Below are 13,963 nucleotides of genomic sequence, written 5' to 3' on the forward strand. Positions count from 1 at the left end.
ACACAGAGCTTACATACTAAGAAATTATGTAAAATCAAACCAGAAACACAAAGCTTACATACTGAGAAATTATGTAAAATCAAACCAAGAAGCAAACTTTCACACTGCTCAACATCCCACTCCTACGCTCTTCACCTCCTTCTCACTACTTGTCCACTCAAACTAGGTCTATCTTAACCAAAAATTTGACCAAAGCCTCTCTATCCTAGATTTCTTCGCAAACCCACTTTGATAACCCCTTGTGCCCACTAATCAATCACCTACAACTTCAAGCCCATTTGAGAAAACTATGAGATCCGATCCCACTTCCCCTAACCTCCGATTGGCACTCCCTCCAAAGAGGCTACGATAAAACAAAACAAAAAAATGACCAAGTAATAGGCAAAGACCCTCCCGTCACATGTAGTAGCACTCGCCACAACACCAACACCAACTGCACCACCAAAACCCAAAACAACATCCTCAACTAAAACTACCCATCCTTCTAGAGATGACTTCTAATACAAGGCCCACCTATATGTTACCAAACCCTCTTTTGTATGAGTTAAACATGTGTTTGACAATTTCAAGGAAAACAACCTAATCTCAAGAGGAGGTGTTCCCCTATGTGTAATCAATTCTATAATGGACCATTTTGATCTACAATGCTACTTCAGAAACATCAGAAACAGAGAACCAATTTCAAATATTGGACCTCTAAATTTCAATTTGATTTTGGGATAGGTTTAGGGAACTTAAGTGTCAAAAAAGTAAAATTTATCCTCCCCACCTTGGAAATTTGGTACTTCTCCACATGCTTTGTGTAGCATATATCTAAACCTCTTGGCATTCCCTTCGGTTCATATGGACTACAAGGAACTACATGAAACCTAATAAGTTCTTTAGAGGCACAAGGAACCCATCCACCATCACTAGCTCACCTTGTGCACTTTCGTCAAACAATCAAGGTAACAAAATACAAGCGCTAATTTCAAATTAGAAATTATCCTAAGCATCTTATTTCAAAAAAAAAACAACTAGATGATTTGGAATTGACAATGAAGACATTATGTCAACAATAACATCAACCAATTACCACATCTTAAAAACATTCTCCATCAAAGCCCACTCCAATTGTTCTCCAACAAACTCAATGAATCTTAAAAGCAAGCCCTCAACATTGTCCTCAAAAGTTGGATAATTCAAACCAGACCTTGCCAATATTGAATGTGGAAGCAATTGGAGAAGAATGCAAATGGGTGTCTTTTTACTTTATATATATTCCGTGGTTCTGACAAAGAAAATAAAAAAATAGGACAACAAAAGAAGACCACAAAGCAAGGATGACCCTAAAGGGATGGAGATACAACCCGGGAAGAACAACTAGACGTAAAACAGTAAAAGAAAACGCGGAAGCAAAACCAGATATATAAAATAAAAGAAAACGCGGAAGCAAAACCAGATATATAAAATAAAAGTAAAACCTGGGAAGCACAACCAGATGTACAAAACTCATTAAAATTGCAAAAAATATATATTCAATGAGCCATATCCCAACTGCATCAAAGTAACCGGTTGCCCAAACCAGGAAGGTAAAAGAGGATTTAGAACTCGCAAGGAATATACGTGGAATTGCAATTATCATCTAGATGGAAAATATCTATATTTTCAAAGGGGCATATTCAACCTGCGGAAAACATGACTAGTTGCCCAAACACTGAACATAAATTAGGATTAAAGATTATAACTCAAAACTAACATTCGTTAAGGCATATTTCTACTTGGCATTGGACAAAGTCTATAACAAGTCCACTCTAGAGATTGGACATAGTAGTACCAGTGGGATAGTTGAGGCTTAAATAAGGAGAAAATCTCAGGACAGTAAACATGATGACTATGTACAAGAATGAAGTTTCTTCAAGAAACAAAAAACTTGTTTTCATTATAAAAGTAAGTTGCAATTTTCAAAAGTCTTTCTATTGCATGCGCCAGATCACTTTTAGCAGAGTTTGTATCTCTCCCAGTCCCTATCAATTATAATATATAGCAAAGATAATGTCTACTTACAAACCTTTGTCCAACCCTGGATTACAATCTTTATCTATCATCATACCAAAAAAACACAGAAAACTACTCTGATATATGTCCATTCATAACATGACCTGACCTTTTGACTCCAATTTGAAAGAATACTAGATCATCAATAACAACTGTGATGTTAATTCTTCCAACAACAAGGAATAAAATCACAGGTCGTAGAGAATGGTGATGACAGAAATATGAAAGCCACCTGCGAGGGAAGCTTGGCCCCCGATTTATATAGAATTTTCACATTTTCCTCCCAAATTTTTCAAAATCATTCTCGACCAGGTTTAATTTCAAATTGATAGATCTGGTCTAGTGCATAGACTAAATGGATAATAATTTCAAATAGTTATTTAAGAAAAAAAAAAAAACCTAAGATTAAAAAATATTCATCCCACGTAAAAAAGACACACTCGACACAACCAGAGTAAAGATAGTATGAATGTTAGAATAATGATTATCACGCAATCTATTAACTTTAAAAATCGACTGCCCATTTCCCCAAAATTGTTTTTGCAAAGCCATTTCAACAAATATGCACAAACATAGTGCTGTACAGACCTGAACTATCAATTCTAACCTCAAAACCCCTAAATTCGGGGCTGGTTTAATTTCAAATGATATTCATCCCAAGGAAAAAAGACAGACTCGACACAACCAGAGTAAAGATAGTATGAATGTTAGAATAATGATTATCACGCAATCTATTAACTTTAAAAATCGACTGCCCATTTCCCCAAAATTGTTTTTGCAAAGCCATTTCAACAAATATGCACAAACATAGTGCTGTACAGACCTGAACTATCAATTCTAACCTCAAAACCCCTAAATTCGGGGCTGGTTTAATTTCAAATGATATTCATCCCAAGGAAAAAAGACAGACTCGACACAACCAGAGTAAAGATGGTATGAATGTTAGAATAATGATTATCACGCAATCTATTAACTTTAAAAATCGACTGCCCATTTCCCCAAAATTGTTTTCGCAAAGCCATTTCAACAAATATGCACAAACATAGTGCTGTACAGACCTGAACTATCAATTCTAACCTCAAAACCCCTAAATTCGGGGCTGGTTTAATTTCAAATGATATTCATCCCAAGGAAAAAAGACAGACTCGACACAACCAGAGTAAAGATAGTATGAATGTTAGAATAATGATTATCACGCAATCTATTAACTTTAAAAATCGACTGCCCATTTCCCCAAAATTGTTTTTGCAAAGCCATTTCAACAAATATGCACAAACATAGTGCTGTACAGACCTGAACTATCAATTCTAACCTCAAAACCCCTAAATTCGGGGCTGGTTTAATTTCAAATGATATTCATCCCAAGGAAAAAAGACAGACTCGACACAACCAGAGTAAAGATAGTATGAATGTTAGAATAATGATTATCACGCAATCTATTAACTTTAAAAATAGACTGCCCATTTCCCCAAAATTGTTTTTGCAAAGCCATTTCAACAAATATGCACAAACATAGTGCTGTACAGACCTGAACTATCAATTCTAACCTCAAAACCCCTAAATTCGGGGCTGGTTTAATTTCAAATGATAGATTTAGTTTTGAGTGCATAGACTGAAATCGTGGATCATAGTTTCATAGAAGAGCTGAAGATTAAAAAATATCCATACAAGAAAAAGACTCGGCACAGCCAGGGTAAAGATGGTATGACTGTTGATGAAATGATTGTGAACGAATCGATTGACATTAAAACTCGACTGCCCATTCTCCCTAAATTGTTTTATTAATTCAAGCCTCAAAACCCCTAAGTTTGGGCTTGGTTTCATTTCAAATAAATAGATCTAGTTTCCAGCGCATAGACTGAAATCATGGATTATAATTTCAAATAATTAGAAAATCATAGACCTTATAGACTACACATTAGCATATAGCTGAAGATTTAAAAAAGATTCATCCAAAAAACAGACTCGGCACGGTCAAAGTAGATATGGTATGAATGTTGGAAAAATGATTGTCAACGAATCAATTGACATTAAAAATCGACTGCCCATTTGCCCTAAATTGCTTTCGGAAAGCCACCTTCAGCAAATATGCACATGCAGAGTACTGTACACAGGGCCTGCCTTGAACTATCAATTCGAACATCAAAACCCCCAAGTTTAGAACTAGTTTCATTTCAAATTGATAGATCTAGTTTCGAGTGCATAGACTGAAATCATGGGTAATAAATTCATATAGTCATTTAAGAAAGGCATAGACCTTATATAGAGTATATATTAGCATATAGAAAAGCTGAAGATTAAAAGAATAGTCATCCCAAAATACACAGACTCGGCACAACCAGCGTAAACATGGTAGCATATATTATGCATAGAGAAAAGACGAAGATCAAAAGAATATTCATCCCCAAAAAAACACAGACTCGGCACAACCAGCGTAAACATTGTGTGAATGTTGGGAAAATGATTGTCAACGAATCAATTGACATTAAAACTCGACTGCCCATTCGCCCTAAATTGCTTTCGCAAAGCCCCCTTCAGCAAATATGCACATGCATATTGCTGTACACAGGGCCTGCCTTGAACTATCCATGTAAAACTCAAAACCCTAAATTAATACGCATACGATAGATCATAAAATAAAAATTTCAGAAATTCCAGGGAAAAAAAAACCCTTACTGTAATAAAAATAAATCGAATGTAAAGGTCGTTAACTGCCCAGCGCCAAATTACAAATCCACAGCTTAGCTACCGATATAACTCAATTTAGCCTCCCAGCTGAAGCAGAGCATCTTGACTACAGATAATAGACCGAGTCACTTGATTGTGCAAGTAAAAATATTTCTCTAAATATAAATAAATATCACAGGGAGATCAGAGAGAACAAGCACCGAAACCCAATGACAGGGCATCGGAGAGTAAACACAATACAGCCCATGCGTTGCCACAGCCAAAATAATTGCCACCAGCACTGCCAACTAACCCCACAACGAAGCAGCACACAAAGCACGGCACCCAAAGCACGAAAGGATATATATAAGCCACCTCTAGGGTTCTTATCCCTGGTTCTAGCCCTAACTAAGACCGCGCCCTCCACATTTACTATATATAATTTTGTTTGTGTAACCTTGGTAGTTTTTCTAAATTCTATTAATTTTTCATATAATATGTGTCTCTCAAAATATACTTGGTGACCTCAATCTGCTCACAAAAAAACAGGTTTGTTGGTCATCGGTCAGCATCAAAGACTGTCCAAAACTTAAACAATTTAATTTTTATCATCCATGCTACATTTGTTTCTATGTCTATTATATGCATAATTTTTGAAAAGTAAATGTTATTCGACATCATAACAAAATTTAACTAACTGTATCATTGATTCATTCATCTGAAGAGTCTATTGGAGCCGCGTATTTCGCACTTGACCTGGACACTTCACTCTGCAGCAGTGTCTAAATCTGTTTTTCCACTTTCTTTAAGTTTAAGTTGTGGTGGTATTATTGCATCTGTACTGATTGAATCTCCTTCTAGATGTCTTTCAAGTTGAGCTCTTCATGTTTGTTCTCTTTTGGCTCCTCTCGGTCTTTATACGTTGTCATGGCCTTTGCCAGCAGATTTTTCATGACCCAATATCGCTGAATGATTTGTTAGAATAATGTTTGGCGCCTGTGGGTATGTCCCGGATCCTGAATTATGTGCTCCCAATCAGTTTTTGGGATTTCTTCATTTACCACTTTGGTATTGAGCTCCGCTTCCCATGAGGCAATCACCGCCTTGACCTCTGCTGGGGTGCCTACATGGTAGGCATGCATTAGATTTTACATGCTCTCCTTTCCTGTTCACCTTCCTCTTTTCCTCAATGGCTTGCTCGCGGATGCATCACTGGTGGCCTTCTTTCCTGTTTTGCCTCCCCTTTTCCATCCCTGCTCACCTGCTTTTACCATTTTCTTCTATTCTTTCCAACCACAATCTCTGCTTACCTACAGCGTTTCGTGTTTTCAATGTCGGCGTTCCAGGGACTAGTGAGCTCTTAGGTTAATGATACATTTAATATGAACCAGTGTTAGTTTATTAAAACCAAGAGTTTTATCCTCCTTAATATTTTGCCTTTGTTTTTTTATTTGGTTTTCTGTATTCCAGTTCTCAATTTGTTCTTTAATCGCTATTTCTCCTTCCCATTGGGGCCTCTCTATTATTGCCTCACTTCTTTGCTCATTGCCCTCCCCAATTCCTATTCCCCAAGGCTTCCCCAGGTATCCCCTTCCCCTCTTATGGACGAGCGGGTTGGAGGCCTTCTTGCTATCCTCATAGGAGTTACGGTTTTCCTGCCAATTCTCTATCTGAACAAGCCCCCTCTAGGTTATTTTCCTTTGCTCAGGAGATGAAAATCCCTCCCATCTCCTTTCTATCTCTCCCCCCATTTGCCTTTTTTACCTCCCCCTTCCTTGGTTCCGAGGGCGATAGCTTTCCCTGCTACTCACAGAGGTTTCGGGGGTTTTCCCCTGCTCGCTTCGACCATAAGTTCGAGCGGTGGGCAATCTCGTTTTCACCCCGATTTCGAAATTCCTTTTGGGTTTCTCACAGGTCTCAAATTCCCTCCTCCCCGCCCGCCCCCACCCCTCCAGGATAGCCATCCAAGTATACCCACACCCTGCCAGGAAGCAATTATACTTGAAACCATGAGATTTACCATGGCTTTCCCCTGCGACGAGACTAGACAGTCTTTTGTTGCCCCGGGACCAGCCAGGCCCCTTGCAAGGATCGAAATGCCCCCCATCCTTCCAAGACATCTATCCACTCAAACCCATATATCATTAGCAAGAAATTATACTCAAACCTAGAGAGATTTCCATTTCTTTTCCTAACTAAACCAAACATTCTTATTGTGAGACAGAGCAAACATTTTTTATTCGCTCATATTTAATTAAAGCTATTTTAAATTATTATTTATTATAAAAATAATTAATATATAATTTAATAACAAGATGATTTTTAATGAAAAATAATAAAAATAATTTGTAAAAATCGTATCATCATAGTTTTGTGAACTTCCAATTATCCAGTGTGGTTCATTTATCTGTAAATACAATATCATGATTTATCAATTTTACATATAAAAAAAAACCATATAAATTTTTTTAATTAATTAATTTATAAAAAAAACCATATATTTTTTTTAATTAATTAATTTAATTAAAAGAAGACAAAAAGTATAACTACTTTAAAGATAAACTTCAAATCAATCCATAGAAATTAGATCTTTATCAATTAAATTAAAATTCTAAAAACCATATTCCAAAATAAATACATTATTAAAATAACTAATTTTTAAAATCTAAATTGAAAATACAAACATCTAAACACCATGTAGTTGGGCATGGATCCACTTGTAACACATAAAGGATATTGACCAAAAAGTACCGTTGTATTTCAAGGGAGTATGGATGGTTAGAAAACATAGGGGATATTGACTAAAAGAATATAGTTGTTTTTATGTGTGTTGTTTTTAATGATATATTTTTTAATCAAATTGTTTATAGTTAGAATGCATTAAAATTACATAATAAAATTTCAATCGATATATTCTCTAGAAAGTAAGTTTTTCCTAGAGTCTTTGAATGTTTATGTATTCATTTATATGCTAATATTGTCTATTGTCTAAAGAATATAGTTGTGACTTTTTTTTAACGATATATTTTTTAATCAAATTGTTAAACATTTAGTTAGAATGCGTTGAAATTACATAATAAAAAGCTCAATCTGTATATTTTTTTTAAAGTTCTTTTTTGAGTGTTTGAATGTTTATGCATTCATTTATATGCTATGTAAAAAAATTGTATATGATTAAAGTTATTTATATAGTATTTAGATTATAGTTTTTAAGTGTATTTATTTAATAAAAATTCTTAGTTAGAATGGCTGTGAAGAGGAGTGTTATTTAATCTATTTATGTTAATGATATGTTTAGTTTTTAGTGAATATATTGTTGTATTGATTTAAATTTATGAATAATCTAGTTTATTTTAAGTGTCATTTTTGCATTTATGGGAATTGTTGGATGGATATTTCTCTACGAAGTTTATTCTTGGGAAAAATATACTCTTCAACATTATTAGTTTGGAGCCATTATTTTAATTTATAAAGTGATCTAATAAATAGACAAATTCATTACTATGTAAGTTTTCCCAATATTATTAATTTAGACAAACTTGTTACTCTCGAAAGTTTTCCCAATATTAATAATTTGGAGTTACTATTTTAAGTTAAAATTTATTAAAAAACTATAAACCAAAGTGTATGCCCTAAAACTGCTTCTGCTTGGCTAAGAGCTCGTCTTCCTCGGACGTAAGGAAACAGGTTAACGGCCCAAGACCCAGAGGCATCTGGCAGGAGTGAAAGCCTGCTCCCTTACGGACCACCAGCGGGTTATTTCAGGTGGCGTGGTTTTCCTTGATAACAGTGATGTGTCAACTGACTTTCACGGATAGCAGCCAGAGATGGCTGTCCTCACTGTTGGTTTGACAAATTGAGTTTGATAGGTTTTTCCACCTTTTGAAAAAAAAAAAAAATGAAAAACTCGTTACCTTGGAATTGAAAAACTCGTTACCTTGGAATTTTTCCATCATCTTATAGGAATTTAGGAATTTGGTAAAAAATCATATGTCAACTTTATTGATAGGAATTTTGATCACATAACTTTGCTTTTAAAAATTTTATCCCATTCAAATAATTAAAATTTTAAAAAAGTTAGGTAAATCAAAATATGATTTTTTTTTTTATTAAAAAAAAAACCAAAACATTAAGTTTGTTTATTTATTAATTCACCAAATTTTAAAAATAATTTAAAAATATAATTTATAACTTATATTTTTTTCTTTAATATTTATATTAATAATATGCACTTAGGATAATTCAATTAACAATGGTTATGGAAATGAAGTCTCACCGAACCGGAAGTCTTGGGTTCAAATCTTGTGCTATCTCCCCATCGGGGTGAGAAGTTGGACATGATGAAGATGTAGTCCTACCAAGCTTATATATATATATATATATATATATATATATATATATATATATAATCCACCCTTAAAGATAGAATTCATGTTACAAACAAAAATGACAATCGTTATAAATTGCCTTTTCCCAAGTTGGACATGATGAAGATGTAGTCCTACCAAGCTTTTATATATATATATATAATAAAATCCACCCTTAAAGATAGATATCATGTTACAAACAAAATTGACAATTGCTATAAATTGTCTTTTCCCGAATATAGGTAGATTTTAGGTTGATAGTGACTATAAACTCTATTAAAAGGTATAATGATATATCATGAAATATTAAGCCTACCACCAGTCTAGATCCATCTTAACTCTAGATCTACCAAGCACCGAGAGAGATCAAATCTCTTTTCAATCTAAGAGTGATTTGCATCTCAAGATATTTGATCCCTCTCGGACCTTGGTAGATTCGAAGTTAAGATGGATCTAAGTTGGTTTAATTTTCCCTTCTAAATAGCCTATATTCCACATGAATACCATGGGTCATTTTTATTTTTATTATTGTTTTATTTTTATAGGGTTATTGTTATTTTTAATTTTCACTCTAAAAGAGGTTTGCATCTCAAGATATTTGATCCCTCTCAACCCTTGGTAGATTCGAAGTTGAGATGGATCTAGGTTGGTTTAATATGCCCTTCTAAATATCCTATATTCCAGATGAGTACCATGGGTCATTTTTATTTTTATAGGGTTATTTTTATTTTTAATTTATTTATTTAATTTTGCCTAATTTAAAAGGTTTACATTACATTAAATTGTTTTTTTTTTTTAATTTAATTAGTATTTGTTTATTTAATTATTTTTATGTAATTTGACTTAGTCAAAATGTTAAACAGTACATTACAACATCTCTATCATACTGGGCTGGAGAGTGCCTCTCGGCGCAATAATATGTTAAATATCGAATGTGAATCATCAAAGATGGAATTGATGTAGTTTATGTGTTATGTGGCATTGTGTGTGGTGCATTGGATGGACATAAAAACATTGATAAAATTTTATTGAAAAATAAGCATTACTTAACATTGTGCTTATTTCCATGGAGAGCACCACTATACATAAGTTGTCACTTGTTCTTCATCTTGTTGGTGCTATGTTTAATGGATCACCAGTGTAGTGGTGCGCCAAAATTTAATTTCTATAAAAATCTCCACCCACCACGTTCACAGAAACCTTTGATGAAAAACCTTTGCAAATGAGACCCTCCAAGAATCACTTATGCAAAAATCTCTACTAAAAGGTTGTTTATTGGAAGTGTTAATGTAATCCTTTAAGCTTTTAGATCTTTTAGGTTTCTCTTATTCCAATCTCAGAATGAGGTCAATTAGGTTGAGACCATTTACCTAGAAAACACTTTAGAGATAGTTTTATCCATATACATTATTTTGGCCTCACATTAAGTAAAGGGTCATGGCACAAAGTGAAACAATGTCAAGTCACACCTTCTTGCCACCAAGAAGCAACTCTCCAACACAAAGTAGGAGATTAAGAACTTGTGTGAAGAGATCGAGCCTACCTATTAATTAGTCATTTGAAGTGTTTCTCTAGTGCAAGAAACAACACTCATGATAGAGAATTATGCCACTTTCTCTAAGAAGCTTTCCAATATCTATGCCTAAGCTTCTTTCTCCCTGCAACCATTGAGCAACTAGTCATCTATAACTTTGAGCTACAAGAAGAAAATGCATCACTCATGGCCAAGTTGGATTCTTCCATTGTTGATTGAATTGTTACAGATGTACTCAAGGATGCTACCACTCAAAGATATCAATGGGTAGATGATGGATTTTAGTTGATTAATTCCAAGAAGTGGTTAATGAATTGCTGCAATAGATGCATCAACTTGAGGACACACACTCTTTCCTTTTAAGCTATACAACATAATTGCAAAATAAAAAAATCCCATATGCATGTTCACATGAAAAATTTGGAAGAGATTTTAGTTGGAGGTCATCCTCGTGGATGAATTTCCAGTTACAAAGGTATGTAGATATAATGTCAAAGTATGACTACTGTTAGCACTCCTCGGTGTCCCAAGGCTGAGAAAGGAGACCGATGGAGGTAACCTCAAACCAACTTTGGATCTGGTAGCTAGCCCTACCAAATCAGAGAGGGCTCTCTCTATGATCTCACAACCAATGAGTGACTAGAGAGGAAGATAGATCTTAGGCTAGATACTCAAAGCTCACTAGGGTTTGATCTTAGGGTTTGTTGGATGAAGCTCATAGATCTAGGAACTAGGTTAGGGTTTCTAATGGTCAGTTGTAGAGATATAATGGGGCAAGGTAGGTACGCTCAATGGCAGAAATAGGTTGTTTGGTGATGTAGATCTGAAAAGGTAGAGGATCAGAATGAGCATGTAACCATGAATTCACTCATCAGAAGAAAGAACACTAGCATGAAAATTTCATCAAAACATAGCATATAACTTATGAATTCAGTTAAACACCTATGAGATGATCACAAGAAATCATAGAGATGGTAGGAAAGAGAAATATATATTCAATTTAATGATAAACAGAGAAAAGCGTTGTCACATAAGCATACCACAAGAATCCCAAGATAATAGTGGAAATTGCATGTTATATTACTACAAAAAAGTGTACACTAGCTCCCAACTAAGATTCTCAAACATACAACCCTCTCTATGACTTAGATCAGGCTACATATAGACCAAAAACCACTTTCCCCTCTCAGGGGTCGAATCCATCAAGATAGGAACAATTTACATCATTTTCTCTAACCAAACCTAAAACTAGGGAGGTTAAGAAACAAACTCTCCATTTAGCATTGACTGACTTTACTAGCATTAATTACCATCATAATTACATCAAATTTACATTTACAAGCCCAATGACATTTAATTACATCATAAGATTCACCTAGAGGAGTAATTTCATCAACAAACTTTGACTTTGACCAAATAAATTCGAAATTTGCACTTGCTGGCAGAAGCGCAATGAATCTCCTCAAAAGCGCAACAAATTTAACAGAAGCGCGACGAATAGTTTGAGGGCACTTTTGAATGACCTTTCTTGATCCAATTTATGTTCTGAAGGTATATTTGGAAATATTGGGATGTTTAGTTGTCTGTAGAGCCTTCAAGCATGAAAAATTACCTCTCCAAGGCTGAGAAAAATGAGTTTTCCCAAGACTTCTCCAGAAGCGCAGCGAGGGGGTCAAAACAGTGGCAGAAACCCATTTTTTAACATGTTTTTTGACTTTTTCTTGCAAATTGGAAGCTGACATGGCTCACAAGTGACATTTATGCCATGTACAAGTCAAAATGAATCTAATCATGTAGGATTTTTGTCATTTGGTGGCCTCAGGAAAAAGCGCAACAAATTTTTGTTGCGCTTCTGGCAGTGTAAAATTTCTAGAAATTGCCAAAAATCCACAAAAACTCAAAATTTGCAAAAAATTCTTCAAAATTGGTTCTGACTTGCTCCTTCAAGTTGGTGAATGGTAGGCTAAGCAATCAGTGAAGCATCAACCAACAAATCTAAGTTGTCCCTCTTCCTTAGCCTCATTAGGGTTTTCTTCAGTTTCTTCTTCAAATTTCTAACCCTGATCTTGTTGATCCAGTTCCTAGTGTAGTAGTGTCTGGCCATGTTTCTCTATAGCTTAGTGTACTTGTTGGCCTTCTTCAAAAGAATCTACAAGTGTTCATTGGCTCTGCCTAGCCAATACTCTCTGTCCTCTTCAAATTCTGCTTCAATGGTGCCTTCAATGTCTTGCTGACCTAGTGGAGGAGATGGCTCACTCCCTAGTGCTTCCTTTATTTTCAATCCTCTGGTCTTTGGCCTCCTTGGCTTGATTTGAGGCCCCTTATCTTCAAGTTGGTCAACATCTATCACACTCTTACCTTTATCATCATCTGCCACCAAATCAACCCTAGGTTTAGAAAGCAAAAACAGATTTACCTTAAGTTGCCTGTTCTCCTGTTGTAAGAATGAAATCATGATTTTTTCTTTTTCCAAGTCATCCTTAAACTCTCTAATTTCTGCCTCGTTCTGTTGGATGATTTTCTCATGTCACTTGTGCTCCTCATGCATTTCTAAGTCTTCCATGTGAGTTTCAAAGTGTACTTGTTCTTCCTCTTACAAGGGTGCCTCATGCTAATGTGTTGGACCTGTAATTTGATGAAGAAACTCTACAATGGATGATTTTTCTCCTTTTCCAAAAGCGCAACACTTCTGCCAAAAGCGCAGCAAGGGCTGCCGGAAATGCAACGAGGGAGGTGAAATGGTGCTTGGAGACAACAATTCGATCCTATAAGGGTTGGAATGCTATTTGTTGATGGAAAGATGTCTCATGAGGGTGAAATGAGAAAATGGTGTGTTTTGTTGGTCTTTTTATAGGCTGGAGGTTGATTTTTTCCTTGGGTGGTGATGTGACACCACTTTGTCTTTTTGCAAAATGACTTGATATGCTAGTGTAATGTAGTTTTGAACTTTAGTATGCAATAATTACATCTTCAAAGAGAATAAATTGTACTTTAGAAAACATTTTAGACCACTTTCCCTAATTACTAATCCCATTATGATATCATGACTCCTTTTATGACCTTCTTGATGGTTTATGAACTGATGAATTGGACCTTTGAACCTTGCAGTATGACTGACCATGAGATGATGACTGAGATGGTGATCAAGACATTTTATTGATGACTCATCACAAGGAGTGATGGCATGACCAAGATGGCATGTTGACCATGAAATGAAGGGAGTAGTAACATACCTAGACATACTAACGAGTGACAAAATTTTTATTTGAAAACCTATTGAAACTATAAAAATTTGATCTAAGACCCTAATTAACAATTTTGAAAGAGTACATTTATTCACTGGTGACTAACAGAACTC

At 35.0% G+C, this 13,963-nt stretch overlaps 2 non-coding genes across 2 annotated transcripts; both read right to left on the reverse strand.

The window, feature by feature from the left end:
• Positions 1 to 4,029: 4,029 nt before the first annotated feature.
• Positions 4,030 to 4,162, reverse strand: LOC149149742 (small nucleolar RNA snoR135). Its single transcript, XR_016263974.1, has one exon. It is a non-coding gene; the product is annotated as a small nucleolar RNA snoR135 (small nucleolar RNA).
• Positions 4,163 to 4,484: 322 nt separating this feature from the next.
• Positions 4,485 to 4,616, reverse strand: LOC149149743 (small nucleolar RNA snoR135). The gene has a single exon (XR_016263973.1). It is a non-coding gene; the product is annotated as a small nucleolar RNA snoR135 (small nucleolar RNA).
• Between the last annotated feature and the right edge of the window lie 9,347 nt (positions 4,617 to 13,963).

Source organism: Pinus tabuliformis, chromosome 9 (genome assembly GCF_031772625.1).
Source record: "Pinus tabuliformis cultivar Carrire ecotype Pingquan chromosome 9, CPIR1, whole genome shotgun sequence".
Lineage (NCBI taxonomy): Eukaryota > Viridiplantae > Streptophyta > Pinopsida > Pinales > Pinaceae > Pinus > Pinus tabuliformis.